The 15,912-nt window shown below is 35.4% G+C and overlaps 1 pseudogene; it reads left to right on the top strand.

The window, feature by feature from the left end:
- Nucleotides 1–4,116: 4,116 nt before the first annotated feature.
- Nucleotides 4,117–5,988, top strand: LOC120209547 (annotated as a pseudogene).
- Nucleotides 5,989–15,912: the final 9,924 nt, after the last annotated feature.

Here is a 15,912-nt window from a genome sequence, read left to right on the forward strand (position 1 = left end):
CAGAGTTCCTACCTTTCAGAGGAGATGTTGGAGCCACAAAGATAGGCGGCGGCTGATTTCCATTATTCCGTGTGAGAGGATTAGGGGTTGTCATAGGATTAGGGGTTAAATAGAGACCAAAATTTTTGAATGATCATTCTGACATAAAAAATTATCATAAATTTCTCCGTACTCAGTTGAAGTACCATTTATACACATATGACTCCTCATATGATAGCAAAAAAGATATCATGATTATGAAGAACTTGTCTAAGATCACAAGTCATAAATTTATCTATGAAGAACATATTTGTAAATGCTTGATCTTATATATTTTTTTTTAAAATTATTTTTATCATTTTTATAATATCATTTTTTTCAAATTATATATGTATTGATAATTTCGACATTTCTATAATTTTTAATCAGTTAATCCTTAATATTAAACAAAATAAATTATTATATTATTAACCTCAAATAAAATAATCAATTAAACACTACATATAGGTGACACATGTCACTGTTATAGACTTAAAGTAATTATCCGTTACGTCAATTAAAAATAATGATCAACATAATTAATATTAATGGATCAATTTAATTATTTTTTAATAATAAAACTCAATTAGATAAAAAATTTAAGAGTCCAGTTAATTTCTTTTCTATTTTTTCTTTAATATTTTGGGTTTTAGATGGGATAATAACTAGAGGAATGGAAGATAGCGATTGAAAGGAAATAAACGGGGAAAGTGATGAGAAAAATGAAAATTTAGTATTTGTTCTGTGTTCTTTTATAATGTTATTATCATAATTTGTAAATAGATAAATAAACAAATTTATAATTTTAATTTAATTAAATAAATTCACACACATCTTATAAATTATACTATTCAAATCTAAATTATGTAAAAAATACATCACACCCTTTACCTCTAAAATTACTCTTTAAATTTCAATTTAATTTTAAATTATTTAAAAAATCTAAATCTTTATAATTTTTTAAAAAGATAATCAAATATATTATGACATTTTTACTGAAATATCACTAGTACACCTAATAATTACTTGTCAGACACCCTTTCTCATAATATTACCGATCTAGCACCTTTTCTGACAAGGCGCGACCGCGTCTTCGCGGGGTTTTGTTTGAGCTGGTGCCACATCAAGAAAGGCGCGGATTTTCATCCACACCTTATCTGGTTCTGTCTGAGCTGGCGCTACATCAAGAAATGCGTGGATGGTTTCTGACACATACGTAAGGCGCTGAACATTATCCGCACCTTCTATTTTTGGTACCCAAGCATCTCGACTTTTAAACCCTCCCCTATAAATAACATTCCCTTTTGAATTCAAACATCACAACATCAAAATTATTTGTTGATTTCAGCTATACATTCGCAGTATGCGTATATCGTCTCATACAGGAAAGCATGGAAGGCAAAGCAGAATGCCATTAAAAAAATTTACGGCGAATGGGATGCATCTTACAATGAACTACCAAGTTGGTTGCGCAGATTGAATCCTGAGACAATTGTCGACTTTAAAACTTGTTATACATACCACAATGATCAAGTGTTTCACGATCGATCCCAATTATAACGGCTTCTTTGGACTTAATCATAGTGCATTAATGCTGTGAAATACTGCAAGTTGTACTATTGGCAGTTGTCCAAGATAGTAATCGCAACATTCTTCCAATTGCTTTTGCCATTGTTGAAAGAAAATATATAGATTCTTGGGTTTTTTTCCTAAAAAACTTACGCTTACATATTGTCACAAGGAAAAAATATGTGTCATTTCAGATTGCGAAGCTGGGATCAAAGTAGCAATGGATTCTTTGGGTCCAATGTGGCAACCACCCTATGTCCAACATCGGTACTGTACCCGACACATTGATCCTAACTATCATGGAAAGTTTTAGAAGAATGATGAACAAAATTACTTATACGCATGGGTATGTAAAAAAATTGCTTTTTTTATTTCTCAATCATTTTTATTTTTTTATGGAAATTTAACCGTAAGCTCTATATTTGATGCTCATGTTAAGAATTATTACCTGAAACATTTGAGTCCATGCTTCAAGATTTGCGAGGAAAGAACGAGGAAGGATACAATTGCATCAACCTCATCAACAAAGAAATGTTGACAAATGCATATGATGGTGGATATCGATATAGACACATGACGACCAACTTGGTTGAGGCTATCAATTCGACCTTAAAGGGGGCACGCCATTTACCAGTAACGGCTTTGGTTAAAACGACATTTTTGTTTAGAATCACTTTTTGCCATGCTAAGGAGACAAGCTCAAACTTGGATACAAAACGATCATATCTATCACCCAATATTAGTTACAGATCTACAAAAAAAGAATTGTTGCATCAAATGGAATGTCTGTAACAATCTTCTCTAGAACCAATGAATTATTTCATATCACATAGATTTCGCGATCTCTTCAAGGGATTCAAGCTAACTTGTTCAGAGTTAATCTCGATGATCTTTTCTTGCATTTGACCACCTATTCAATGAAATAATTTTTTTTATATACTCAACAAAATTATTTATATATGAAATCAATATTGAAATTACTTCAATAATAGCGGGAAGAGCAACGAGTTTTTCACCGCCGGACATAAAAAATGACATGTGATACCATGCCTAAGACTAGAGAAGAATGAGACATCCACCGATAGCTTTTTTTCAATAGTTAGTTGCTCGACACATTTCCCTATATATAAATGCCAAAATTACGGAGCCCCAACTGAGTGTGCTAGCATGATGAAATTTTGCGAGGTGACGCAACCACATACAATAAACTTGGTTGCACGATTTTTCGGGGATCAGGATCCCTCCTATGAGTTGTAATATGCAAGCACGTTCATACATTTTAACCTGCTCCTCGGAGGCGTCGCGACTCAAATGTTGGAAAGTTGTATCTAACCAATTTAACGGTATTCAACCACCGTTGAAATTAGGCGGGACACCTCCAAGATACACTAGCCTCAAATGCATGAAAACATCCTCCAACGTAATTGTGCATTCTCTACACGGAAGATGGAATGTGTGTCTCTGGTCTCTACCTCTCAACCAATGTAGAAATAAGGTTGGATTCAAGGTTATAATGCCCTTCATATTTTGCTACGTAACTGAATCCAACATCGACTAAATACTGCCATACACGAGTAGGTATATCTAACTTAAGGTTACGAATGAATGGATCTAATATACGATCTCTCCCCTAATTTAGTAAATATTATAAAAATTAAAATATAAACTAATACTAAAAAAAAAACATTAACAATAATTAAAATTACAACAAAATTTAAAATTGTTACTGTATCGACAAAATGCCTCGAGATATGATTCTCATCTAAACGTAACAAATCGTCTTTCATTTTATAACTGCAAAAATTAATAAAAAAAAATTAGTATAATAAAATTTAATAAAATAATAAATTATTGATTTATTATAATACAATAAAATATTTTACCTTCTTAATAGAAAGATTGATACTTGGAAGAATGAGAGGATTTGAGATTTGAGTATGGTATGGAGATTGTGCTTAGGTATTATATTTATGGGAAGAGGGGAGGGGATAGACGTGTTCCCATAAATGTGGGAGGTTGACGGTTGGGGTATTAAAGGAAAGACGATGATAATGATCCACGCCTTACGTACGTGTTAGAAATTTCGCGAAGGCACGAATGGTCATCCGCGCTTTTATTAACGTGACGTCAACTCTGATAGAACCCCGCAAAAAGCCGGATGACAGGTGTCTGACATATAATTATTAGGTGTACTAGTGATATTTTCGTAAAAACTCCATATATTATATACCTATACAACCGAAACTGACATTTTGAAAATAAGTTTTTCCCCCAAGAAAAACAGTTTCCTAAAATAGAAGTGAGATCTGATTAGTACATGAGAAGGGTAATTTTGTCAAAAGAAACAAGATAAGGGGTAGTTTCGTCACATGACATAATATGTGGAGCCGACCATTTGGTTAGGTGAGATCGACTCGGCTCCCTGTCCCTCTGGCAATTAACGCCACCCTGTACACAGCTGTCATCCACCCCTTTGAAATATTTAATCTGAAATCCTTTTTCCCCCAAGTCCCAAACCCTTAATCGAAATTCCCATAGGTTTTGTATTTTCTTCTTCTCGAGTAAAATTTCGGAGATTTTGAAAAGCTGAACAGAACAACAATGGCGAAACAAACATGAACGTACCCACATTCTTCGGTTCAAGCTTAAACGGTTTACTCTGAGTGTTTTCTTTTTGAAGAGAAAGGGCAAGTGCAAAAGAGGGAAAAAGCAATGGACCCTTGCCCTTTCGTGCGAATTACTGTTGGCAATCTAGCTCTGAAGATTCCGGTTGCGTCTAAGTCGGCGCGGTCCGTGGTTCACCCTTCGTCATCGCCTTGTTTTGTCAAGATTAAGCTTAAGAATTTCCCTCTTCAAACCGCCGTCGTTCCCTACATTCCGCCGGAAAATCAGTTCCCCGAGAACCAGTTGCAAAACCAAGCTGTTACATTCCACCTCAGCAAAGCCGACAACGACAAACTCGCGGCGAAGTCGATATTTTCCGCCAAGCCTTCCCTCAAAATCGCTATCTACACTGGCCGGGGTGGGAGTACTTGCGGGCTTAACTCGGGTCGTCTGTTGGGGAAAGTGTCGTTGCCGTTGGATCTGGCGGGAACTGAATCCAGGGCTTGCGTTTTCCACAATGGGTGGATTTCGGTTGGGAAAGAAGCTAACAAAGGATCAACTGCTCAGCTTCACTTGATTGTTAAAGCGGAACCCGACCCGAGATTCGTTTTTTCAGTTCGACGGCGAACCGGAATGCAGCCCTCAAGTGTTCCTGATCCGAGGAAATATTCAACAACCGGTTTTCACTTGTAAGTTCAGTTTTAGAAATACCGGCGACCGGAATCAGCGATCCAGGTCAATTTTCATAAATTGCATTATGCCTTTGATTGAATACTATTCATGAGAATGAATTTTCACTATGTAAAGTTAGTTTGAAACTTGGGATTGATATATTTTAGTTAAAATCCGACAGGTCTTTACAGTCGGAGCCAAGTAGCTCTCGCAGTTGGCTAGGTTCGTTTGGGAGCGTAAGGGAAAGGTCAGGGAAGGAACGAAAAGGGTTGGTCAATAACGGTCCACGACTTATCCGGTTCACCAGTCGCCGCCGCTTCGATGGTTACACCATTCGTGGCTTCACCAGGTTCGGACCGAGTCAGTCGTTCTAATCCCGGTTCATGGCTTATTCTCCGTCCGGGAGATGGAACCTGGAAACCTTGGGGCCGTCTCGAGGCGTGGCGCGAGCGTGGCTCCTCCGATGGACTCGGTTACCGTTTCGAACTCATTCCAAATATGAGCGACGCGGCGATTGTTTTAGCCGAGTCGACACTGAGTTCGAGTAAAGGCGGGAAGTTCGTGATTGACCTCAGCAGCGGCGGAAACAATAACAACAGCGGTGAAAACGGGCGAGGCACGCCGGGGAGTGCAACATCGCCGGCGTGTAGTCCTGGGAGTAGCGGGGATTTCGGATACGGACTCTGGCCGTATTGCGTGTACAGAGGGTTCGTAATGTCGGCTGGCGTGGAAGGGGAAGGGAAGTGCAGCAAGCCTTGCGTGGAGGTGAGTGTGCAGCACGTGAACTGTACGGAGGATGCAGCGGCTTTCGTGGCTTTAGGTGCCGCCATTGATTTGAGCATGGATGCTTGTAGGCTTTTCACTCAAAGGCTGAGGAAAGAGCTGTGTAGTCCCCAGGATTTTCTCACCTGATTTTCTTTTTTCGTTTTTGTTCCTGAGTGGATGAGTTTTAGGTTCCATGCTGGAAAGCTTACTGCTAACAAAAGCTCTGTACAGCACTAGCGTTAATCCTTTTTTGTTTAGATTAATTAATTTGTCTTTGGCCATAGAATTAAAGCATGCTTTATTTTTTTTGGTGAATAAAAGAAAAGAATGGCTAGCACTTAGATGCTTGCTTCCAAGTTACAAGCAGTAGTCTCCTCTTGTATTTAGATTAAAAACCTCCAGCGGTGGACTGTGAAAAATCGACTGAGAGTAACCTCGGCCAGCAACGATCCTCGACAACTTGTCAGTTACCTTATTCGCCTCCCGATTTACATAACGTAAAGTAATATTTCATTCCTGATTTAATAACTCCAAAACTCGGTCAAGAAGAGATAAGAACGAATCTCTTGATTTTCCCCTGAAGCATCTGAATAACCTCCATGCTATCGACTTCTACCGTGACTTGTTTTTTCCCACGGTTCCATGCAAGAGAAAGACCTTCATAAATACCTCATAGTTCTACCTCAACGATAGAATATATACCTATTACCTTAGAGAAGCAAACAAGCTAATCACCATTCGAGGAACGGAGAACACCCCCACAAGTCACAAATCCGTTTTCAGCTTTACGGGACTCATCTGTATTCATCTTACACCAGTTCGGAGGCGGTGGAGACCAAAGAACAGTCCTATTAACCTGCCGATAAGCCTGACTCCTCGACATAGAAGAAGCAAGTGCACGGTTAGCTTCGAAGCAAAGACGCTTGCCTTGTTCCAAAACAGATTCATGTTCAATATAATCCGGTTCAAAAATCCTTTTATTGCGATTCTTCCATAACAACCAAAGGATCGAACCAAATAATAAGTCCCAATCCTGTTCATCTCGTGCATAAAATCGCGGAGAGACAATATTAATTTGCAACCAACTCCTTATGTCTCGTGAAAGAAAATCATGCAATTTATCATCTTTAACTACCGAGGACCAGATTCCCATAGCCAACAAGCAGTGGTGAAAAAAATGATTTATTGTTTCCCTCAGTTGCCCGCAAACTCCACAATAATTGTTTGTAGCTAAGTGTCGTCTTACTCTCTCCGTATTGGTTAGAAGCCTATCGTTAGCTAATAACCACAAAAACATTTTAATTTTTTGCAAACCACGGTATTTTGAAATCACTTCCCATACCTTGTGTGGCCTGTCATCCGAGCATTCCTGCCTCATATCATATGCCGACTTAACCGTAAAGCACCGGTCAAAATTCCACTTCTACCCCAGCACATCGAGTTTCCTGCACTGCCATGGGGGCATCGTTGCTGCCAGCCTCTGTATAATAGTGCTAGGTAATATATGATTGAACAATTCCCAACGCCAAAGACCATTTGCGTCCACCATTGAAGCTACCGATCGACTTGGGAGTGCCTCTCTATCGGGTTGATTAGAAACAAAGCAATTCAAAGGACCCACATCGCTAAGCCATGCGTCCCTCCAAAAGTCAATATTTCGGCCATCACCAATACTCCAAACCAGTTTAAGGTGTACATCACTCCATACTTGAGAAATAAAGCATGCTTTATTAATTACTCTATTTTTGTGCCATTAATTATCCAAAGGGTTGCTGTTTATATTTCGAATCAAAGTGGTACTAGTGGTGAACTGGACAGTTTGGACTCCTTTTCAATTTTTATTTTGGTTTAATTATGCCATTGCGCCATACACTTACCATATTTTTAGTTACTTTATTTCTTATTTAAGAATTTGAAGTATTAAAAATTCTCAACACTTTCATCTAAAATGTTCTCGACTGTCTCTCTACTGTTATTCTTTAAACATGATTTCAGTAAAATCAATCTTGTATTAGAATAGTAATAAACTTTTGATTTTTCTACATTAAATATTAATGAGTACCCCACAAGTTTTGTTCGCTTTTTATTTTTTCCCCTTTCTAGTCAACTTGAATATATATATATACACCGGTTAGAATCTACTTTCACAATGTAAATTATTTTTACTTTTACATAAATTTAATATCGTTCGATGAGTGAAAATAGATGTTTGAGATTGATAAATTTTTAGTTTATATGTCATCATCTTATACATTCTGATATTTTTAATTTTTGAATGTTTTTAGTGTTTTTCTAATATTTTTTGAATATTTCAAGTATTTTTAATTAAGTTTATGGATTTTTAAAAAGAAATTGAAGAAATTTTGTTTTTGTTTTTTAGAGTTATCATTTTGCTTATTTTTAAAATTGAGGGGTCCAAAAGATATTTACACAACTTTTTTTTATCATTTTTAAATATTCAAGTTGTAAAAGTTTAAATAAAATATTAAATTATTTATCAAATTTTATTTAAAAATAAATGACTCGATTCAATTAACTTGATAGTTAAAAATAATATTTTTTGAGTTGACTAAAATTTCGCCACCCCTAATTATATATTCTTATTAAAAGTTTAATTGTTTATTTATTTTTTATATATATTTACTTTTCATATGTAAATTTAATTCTTGTATCAGTTTACATATAAGAAAATGTAAAGTATCGAAAATCGATCAAGCTTGTGACATGCTCTTTAATATTTGATGTAGAAGATTTGATTATAATTTAAGTTATATTTTTATTTTAATACAATATTAATTTCATTGAAAATACATTTAAAGAATAATAATAATCTCATGTCGACGAGAGACAATCGATAATTTTTTTATGATATATATATATATATATATATATATATATAATATATATATATATTAAATTGTATTTTTTATATATTTATAATTTACCAATTTGTAATTTTTATTTAAATTCTTTAAAAAAATAATATTTTATTTTTTGAATATTTTAATTTTTACAAATTTTAATAATTTCTTAAATTATTGCCTTTTTTCTTAAAGATAAAATAAATTTTAGAACTTTCAATTAAAATCAAGTATGACATTAAAGTCGACTAAAAAAACAGTTCAACAATTCTATCATGTCATCATTCACACGTTAATTGTCATATCAATACAATAAATTATCACATCAACATCACTAATTACCATGTCAAAGACGTAATAATCAACATTGGTCAAATAATAAAACTTATCAATTAAATGATTAATAGAAGTGTTAGAAATTTGTTAACGAAAAAATAACCAAAACGATATCAACATAACATAAGACATGCATATGAGAGAGATTTAATGTGGTTCGGTTTTGCGTAAGTCCACGGGCAAGATGATTAATAATCCACTATAAACGTAGAAAACACGAAGAAGTACAAGTACATGATATCACTTGTATTCCAAAACCCAATATAGACATCAAAACTCGATATAATCTAAAAATTCTTAATATACCGACAAAACTATCTCTAGGGATGGGCATTTAAACCCGACCCGACGGGTTCCGACCCGACTTGACCCGATCGGGTCGGATTTTTTTTTTAAAAAATTGGGTTCGGGTCGGGTTCGAGTTTAGGGTGAAAAAAATCCGACCCGGCCCGACCCGAAAAAAAATATAATTTTACCCCATATATTTAGGGATAATTATAATAATACCCCTCTATATAAATATTTTTTCAATTAAGTCACTGTTTTTATTGAATAAAAATATTTTTTTATTATTTTGGGTCGGTTGGGTCGAATTTCTATATCATATATTCGGGTCGGGTCGAATGAAACATTGTTTTGATCAGGTCGGGTCGGGTCTCGGGTGGATGCTCTCTTGTTCTCGGGTCGGGTCGGATGGACCAAAACCCGACCCATGTCCATCTCTAACTATCTCTACAACATAAATCAAAATATGTTGGGATTTCAATTTAAAAAAGTAAAGTCCAACGGATAATATGCGGTTAGAGAATTAGAGGGAGTGAAAATGAAAGCAAAAGCAATGCTATTTCTGTTGGAGTGAATATGATAATGGAATGGGGACCGATGTCCTTAGGACCTTAGCCTTGAGATTGTAACTTGAAAAGGGGAGGGAAAGGACCTTAGAAAGCGTTGGGAGAGGCATGTGAGGGGAGGTGAATACCAACAAAATGGCTAAAATATAGACAGACATACAGGTTGTAAAACAAATGAAGCTTGCAAAAAGAGAAGGGTAAAGTACATAAATGGTTCTCAACTATAGGATATTGTTTTATTAGGTCTCTCAACTATTAAAAGTTATAAAATTATCCCTCAATTATAAGGTATTATTTTGTTGAATCATCCGACTATTAAAAGTTACTAAATGGTCTCTCGACTATAAGACGCTACTTTGTTGAGTCCTATTATTAAAAGTTACAAAATAATCACCTGACTATTCACATATTCTAAATTAGTCTTTTTCTATTAAAACTTAGATGATCGCATTAGTTGGATGTTAACCTACTAACTGAGATATGATAAAATCATATTTTAATGATGTCTATCGACACCTTCATTACTTTTAGACACTAGTTCGACGACATAAAGTTTAAAGAACTGACTCGACGACATAATGTAAACAGAGATTCAATCTATAAAATACAACTTAAATGGTTTTAGATCAGATTTTATCATATCACAGTGTCCATATTAACTTTCAGCTCAGGCAGTCGTTAATTCATTAATGAAAAAATGAGTTTAGAATATATGAATAACATGTGATTATTTTATAACTTTTAATAGTTAGAGGAGTCAACGCAATACGTTTTATTCAATGGACAAAATAACAATCTATAATCATTGGACTATTTGTGTACTTTTCTCACAAGAGAAATAGGGTTGGCTTAAGTAGTTAAGTAGGAATATGTTAATGGAGTGAGGTTCACGTCTTAAGATTTTGTGCGGTGGAAGTTTATTGGGAAACTTAATGGCGCTTTTATTATTGTGGGCAGGGAATGAAAATACGTTGTGAGGGTCATGGGACAGATCGTGTGATAGTTTCGAACGGAGATTGGGGACCAGTGCGGCGCCCACTCTCTTCTATGCCCTATACGACTTGGGCTGCCACAATTTTCTTTTTCATCCTCTTCTCTCTTAGTCCTTCCAACCTCTCAAACCACTTTAAATGCTTTTTATCTCTTCAAAAGGTTCCCAACATAAAATATTTTTTTATTATATAATAATTATAAGGTAGTTTCTATTCGTTAATGAGTATTGGTACAAATGGTTGGGATTCAGGAATTTGAGTTTGTAAGGCCAAGTTTGAATCCTACCATCGTCACTCTTGGTGGACAATTTGTAAATTCTTATGTAAATCATAATTGATATTAGATATGCTCGATTCTGAATTGGGGGAGTCACTCCTGACCTAAATTTTTTTAATCAAAAATAATATTTTCCTTTACTAGTGAAGCCACTTAATAAGCTCAAATAAAATATTTTTGTTTTGAATGAGGGTTAATTTTGTCATATGTTCCGATAACATATGGTCAAATTGTAAATTAATCTAATAGTAAATGTTGGTGCTAGACATTAACTTTAATTTAATGTAGTTATTTTTATTAAACACACCAAAATAAAATTTACATTTTATAGTAAAATTGATAATTACATTGATATATATTAACTTTAAAATTAGAAGTGAAGTCAAGAAATTTGTACCTAAGGTTGAGATAAAGTTATATGTTTTAGGAAAGAATTATATTAAATTATTATTAATTTTCGAGAGAATCTAAGAGTGCAAGTTTTCCATCTCACAAAAGGACTGAAATGGCTTAATTCCACAGTTTAAATTGGGAGGAATTGAAGGCAATTTTCCATTTAACTATAGGGCCAAGGTTAATTGCCTCTAAGACCGACTCTTCAGTTTTAGGGTTTATCTGCACTGTTCTAAAGTTTAGAGACAAATTAGGTTTAATTTATATATGTGTATTATTGTAAAAATTAGTTTATTATATTTTAATTTTATAACATTTAATTCTTGTATTATTTTTTATTTAAAGATTTTAATCTCTTTATTAATTTATATTCATTTTTTCATTAAGTACTGACATGACAACTATAAAAAAGATAAAATAACTTTTAGTTCCCTATATTTAGGATTTTGATTAATTTGATCTTTAACTTTTATGAATAAATAAAAGATTATCATAACTTGAACAATATAAATCTCAATTATTTATATGTACAATTTTTAAGGGGCAATTTGATAAAAATAGTAAAAATAGAGAATTTTAAAAATTATTTTTTATAGTTTTTACTGGTTAGATCAACAATCAATAATAAAATTAAATAAAAGTTAAAAGAATGACAAAAAAATCAAATAAAAAACAATACAAAAAATCAATATTATAAACTTAAAATATCATATTTAAATTTTAAAATAATATATATATTGATATATTACTATATTTAAATAGAAATGAACATAGAACTTTATGTTGGGTGAAATATTAAAATGTTAAGAGATGAAGAACTTATATAATTTTTGGGGGTGAAAATATATTTTAATATAAAATATATAAAAATATTTTAAAATATATGATAATTTTCAATTTTTAATGAGAGCGATTGTCACTACCTGTCCCCTCGATCTATCCCTGTATTTAAACCTTTAGCTTTTTGACCCATAATTTGGGGATTAATGGTAAAGTTAATGTCGAAACATTTTTTAAACCGGGGTGGGGGCGAGATTTTGAAAACCGCGTCATTTTTAATTATTATCTTTTCAATTGATTTTTTAATTAAAAACAGTGCGCTTTTAGAAAACCTCTCGTTTCGAAAAATTGGGAATTCCTTTACGATAAAAATATAAGGTTCGAGGAGTCGCCACCAATCTTTGATTAGGGTGTGATTGGGCACCCAAAAACATTGTCATTTTAAATAAAAATTAATTTTAATTAAAACAACAAATTTACGGTCTACGTTACCAAAATCCAAGTTCGGGAGTCGGTTACGCGTGGGGAAGGATTAGCACCCCCAGAACGCCCTAAATCGGTACCTAGTTGATTAATTAATTTCTTTGCAACGAATTTCGCAAGTTCAAATTTAATTTGATTAATGATCCCTTTAAACAACAAAAATGCAAATTTGCAACATTCAAAGCAACAAAATAGATTTAATTTAAAATTACCAAGTCATTAGAAAGATAAAGAATATTCGATTATTTAAAAAATATCGAGACCAGATCTTTAGTTCAGTTCTAACGACCTTTTCTCGAAAAGTTTAAATAGTCGAACATTTCCTTTTCTTTCGCTCCCAAATTTTACAATGATATATCCAAATTTAATTAGGCGTTACTGACGGGATACCATTTTAATTTAAAATCGTCAAAACAACTTTCCTGTAAGTTAAGAAAAGCCATTCTGATAATTTTAGACTAAAAGGGCATTACCCTTAATTCCGATTATGTGATTAGATCGAGTTATGCACACGAGATTAACATGCTTTTTTTTTAAAAAACAACTAAACAAAAGTGTACTAACAACATGCTCGGAATACTATACATGCATACATTTAAAATAAATATAAATTAAACTTACGAACATGGATAAAATATTAAACAAAGGGGCTAAAATGTAAAGAACACAAAAGACATGCTCTTTTCATAACATTTTCATTTCTGGGCAGTCCAAACATGATACAACCAAAATACTACATAGGATCAAAATGCAAGTTTCTAAAACTATGCATCCAATGTAAAATCTGCGCGAAAACAACCATAAAAAGACACTTGGTCTAAAATATCATACTCTGAAACTTAAGAGGCGAAAATAAAAACCAGCAAAGTTCGATTTGGGACCAAGACGATACGGTTCAAAGCTGTGAGGACCTATACAGATATTAACTCATTTTCTAAAACCCGGTTTACCTCACCCAACCTCAAGACGTTGCCGTTTCGTACAGCCCAAAAACGTCGCCGTTTCACTAACCAGATATATATAATATTAGGGTAAAACGATTACCCTAAAATCATTCTCAGCCTCTCTTCTAAAATGCCTCGCCGCTTTACTCTCATCTCTCTCTCTCCTATTCGTCTAACCCTACACGAAGACCTCCAGCCGCCGCAGCCTCCACCGTTTAGCGCTCCGATGAGGAGTCTAAGGCGGCCCGAGCTCTCCCCTCCACTCAAGAGTAACCACCTAGGCCTAGATCTAAGTTAAGCCTCTCAAAACTCCTCCATTTACCTTATTCATCTCTGCCTTTAGACCCTGACCGTGGCAGCCGTCGTGGCTGCCACCTACAAATGAATCCGGTGAAAAGCCCCGACGAAACCCCTACCCTCTCCTTGAGTCCCTCACAGACTAAACCACGACCCAAAACCTAAGTTCTAATCAAACATTCGAAACCTAATCAAGCCAACCTGTGGCCACCACGGGCCTCCTCTCTTAACCCTGACACAAACCTAGAAAACCCCTCAAAATCCTAAAGAACGTGGCTTAAAACCGACATGCACGGTTGGATACGAACAAGAAACGAAGGGTTTACCTTCTCTCAGACGGGTCGTGGGTTCCTAGCAAGGGCGACGAAGGTTTCTGGATGGGTGAGTTTCTTTTGCTTTCGTTTTGTTCTCTGGTTGTTGATGAATGATCTTCTGGGTATTTCGTTTTTTTGTTCTTTTTGGGTTGTATTATGTTTTCTTTCCTGATGTCTAAGAGATTTTTGTTTTTGTTTTTTCGTTCTTCTCCTCCTGATGACTGAAAGAGATCCCTCTTTCTCCCCCTCCTGTTATTTCTAGTTGATCTCCTCTTCTATAGTTTTGTTTTCGTCCGTTTCTTCTCTTGTTTGGTGTGTTTGCAGGGCACTGGCGCGAGCAAGTCACGGGCGGCAGCAGTGGGGAGTAGAGCTGTTGTTCGGTTGGGCGTGCGTGATCTGGCAGTGTGGTGGTGGCTTCACGTGAGTCTGCAGCTGGCTTGGGGATCACGGTGATTTGGGGACTGTTGGATCGTGGAGCCAGATCCAACAGAGGAGGCTCAGCGGTGCTGTGGAATATTAGGGTCTAAAAAACCCCTAAAGTTATCATCCTCATTCCTGAACCGTTAGATTGGGAGCCTTCAGATCCTGTGGTCCACATAGTGCGGCGCTGGGCACTCTTCAGGCTGGAAACAGAAGCTGGAAACCCTAACGGGTTTTAGGGTTCTCTTATGCTTGGGCCTGTTTGGTCTGGCCCGTTTTAGTTGTAACTCTGGTGTAGGCCCTATTATAGTAAAAATAAATATACTTAGTCCATGTTATAAATTATTATTATTTTTTATTGCAATTTTATGTCATATATTTTCATGTTAATAACTAACAAATACCAAACTTATGCTAATAACCCTAATAATGATAATAGTAAAACCCAATTGAATTTAAATAACGCCCCGGACAAATCGAGCATCTACAGCTGCCCCTCTTTGTTCATTGTCGTGCAACGAGAATAGAGCAAAGATCACTAGATGTTCAAATTTATCCGACCCTGAGAACTTTGACAGACTCATCCATTCCACTCTTCTTCTAGGGAGAGTGAGAGTTGAAAAAATCTTCTGAAAACGGGTTCGCTCCCTCTTTCTCCAGGAGAATAGAACTCGAACATTTTCAAAAACCTCCATAGTCCTTTAGAGAGTATAAGACTCGAACAATCTTTAACAATCGCGTCTGCCCCCTATTTCTTCAGAGAGTATAAGACTCGAACAATCTTCAATGATCACGTCTGCCCCCCATTTCTTCAGAGAGTATAAGACTCACAATCTTCATCAATCGCGTCTGCCCCCTATTTCTTCAGAGAGTATAAGACTCGAACAATCTTCAACGATCGCGTCTGCCCCCTATTTCTTCAGAGAGTATAAGACCCACAATCTTCATCAATCGCGTCTGCCCCCTATTTCTTCAGAGAGTATAAGACCCGAACAATCTTCAACAATCGTGTCCGCCCCCTATTTCTTCAGAGAGTATAAGACTCGAACAATCTTCAACGATCGCGTCTGCCCCCTATTTCTTCAGAGAGTATAAGACCCGAACAATCTTCAACAATCGTGTCCGCTCCCTATTTCCTCAGAGAGTATAAGACTCGAACAATCTTCAATGATCGCGTCTGCCCTCTATTTCTTCAGAGAGTATAAGACCCGAACAATCTTCAACGATCGTGTCCACCCCCTATTTCTTTAGAGAGTATGAGACTTGAACAATCTTCAACGATCGTAGGGAACCTGTAGATATTTTAAATCATCATGCAATGCTATGCTCCTATTCA

This window comes from Hibiscus syriacus, unplaced genomic scaffold (assembly GCF_006381635.1).
Source record: "Hibiscus syriacus cultivar Baekdansim isolate YM2019G1 unplaced genomic scaffold, ASM638163v2 tig00019141_pilon, whole genome shotgun sequence".
NCBI classification, from domain to species: domain Eukaryota; kingdom Viridiplantae; phylum Streptophyta; class Magnoliopsida; order Malvales; family Malvaceae; genus Hibiscus; species Hibiscus syriacus.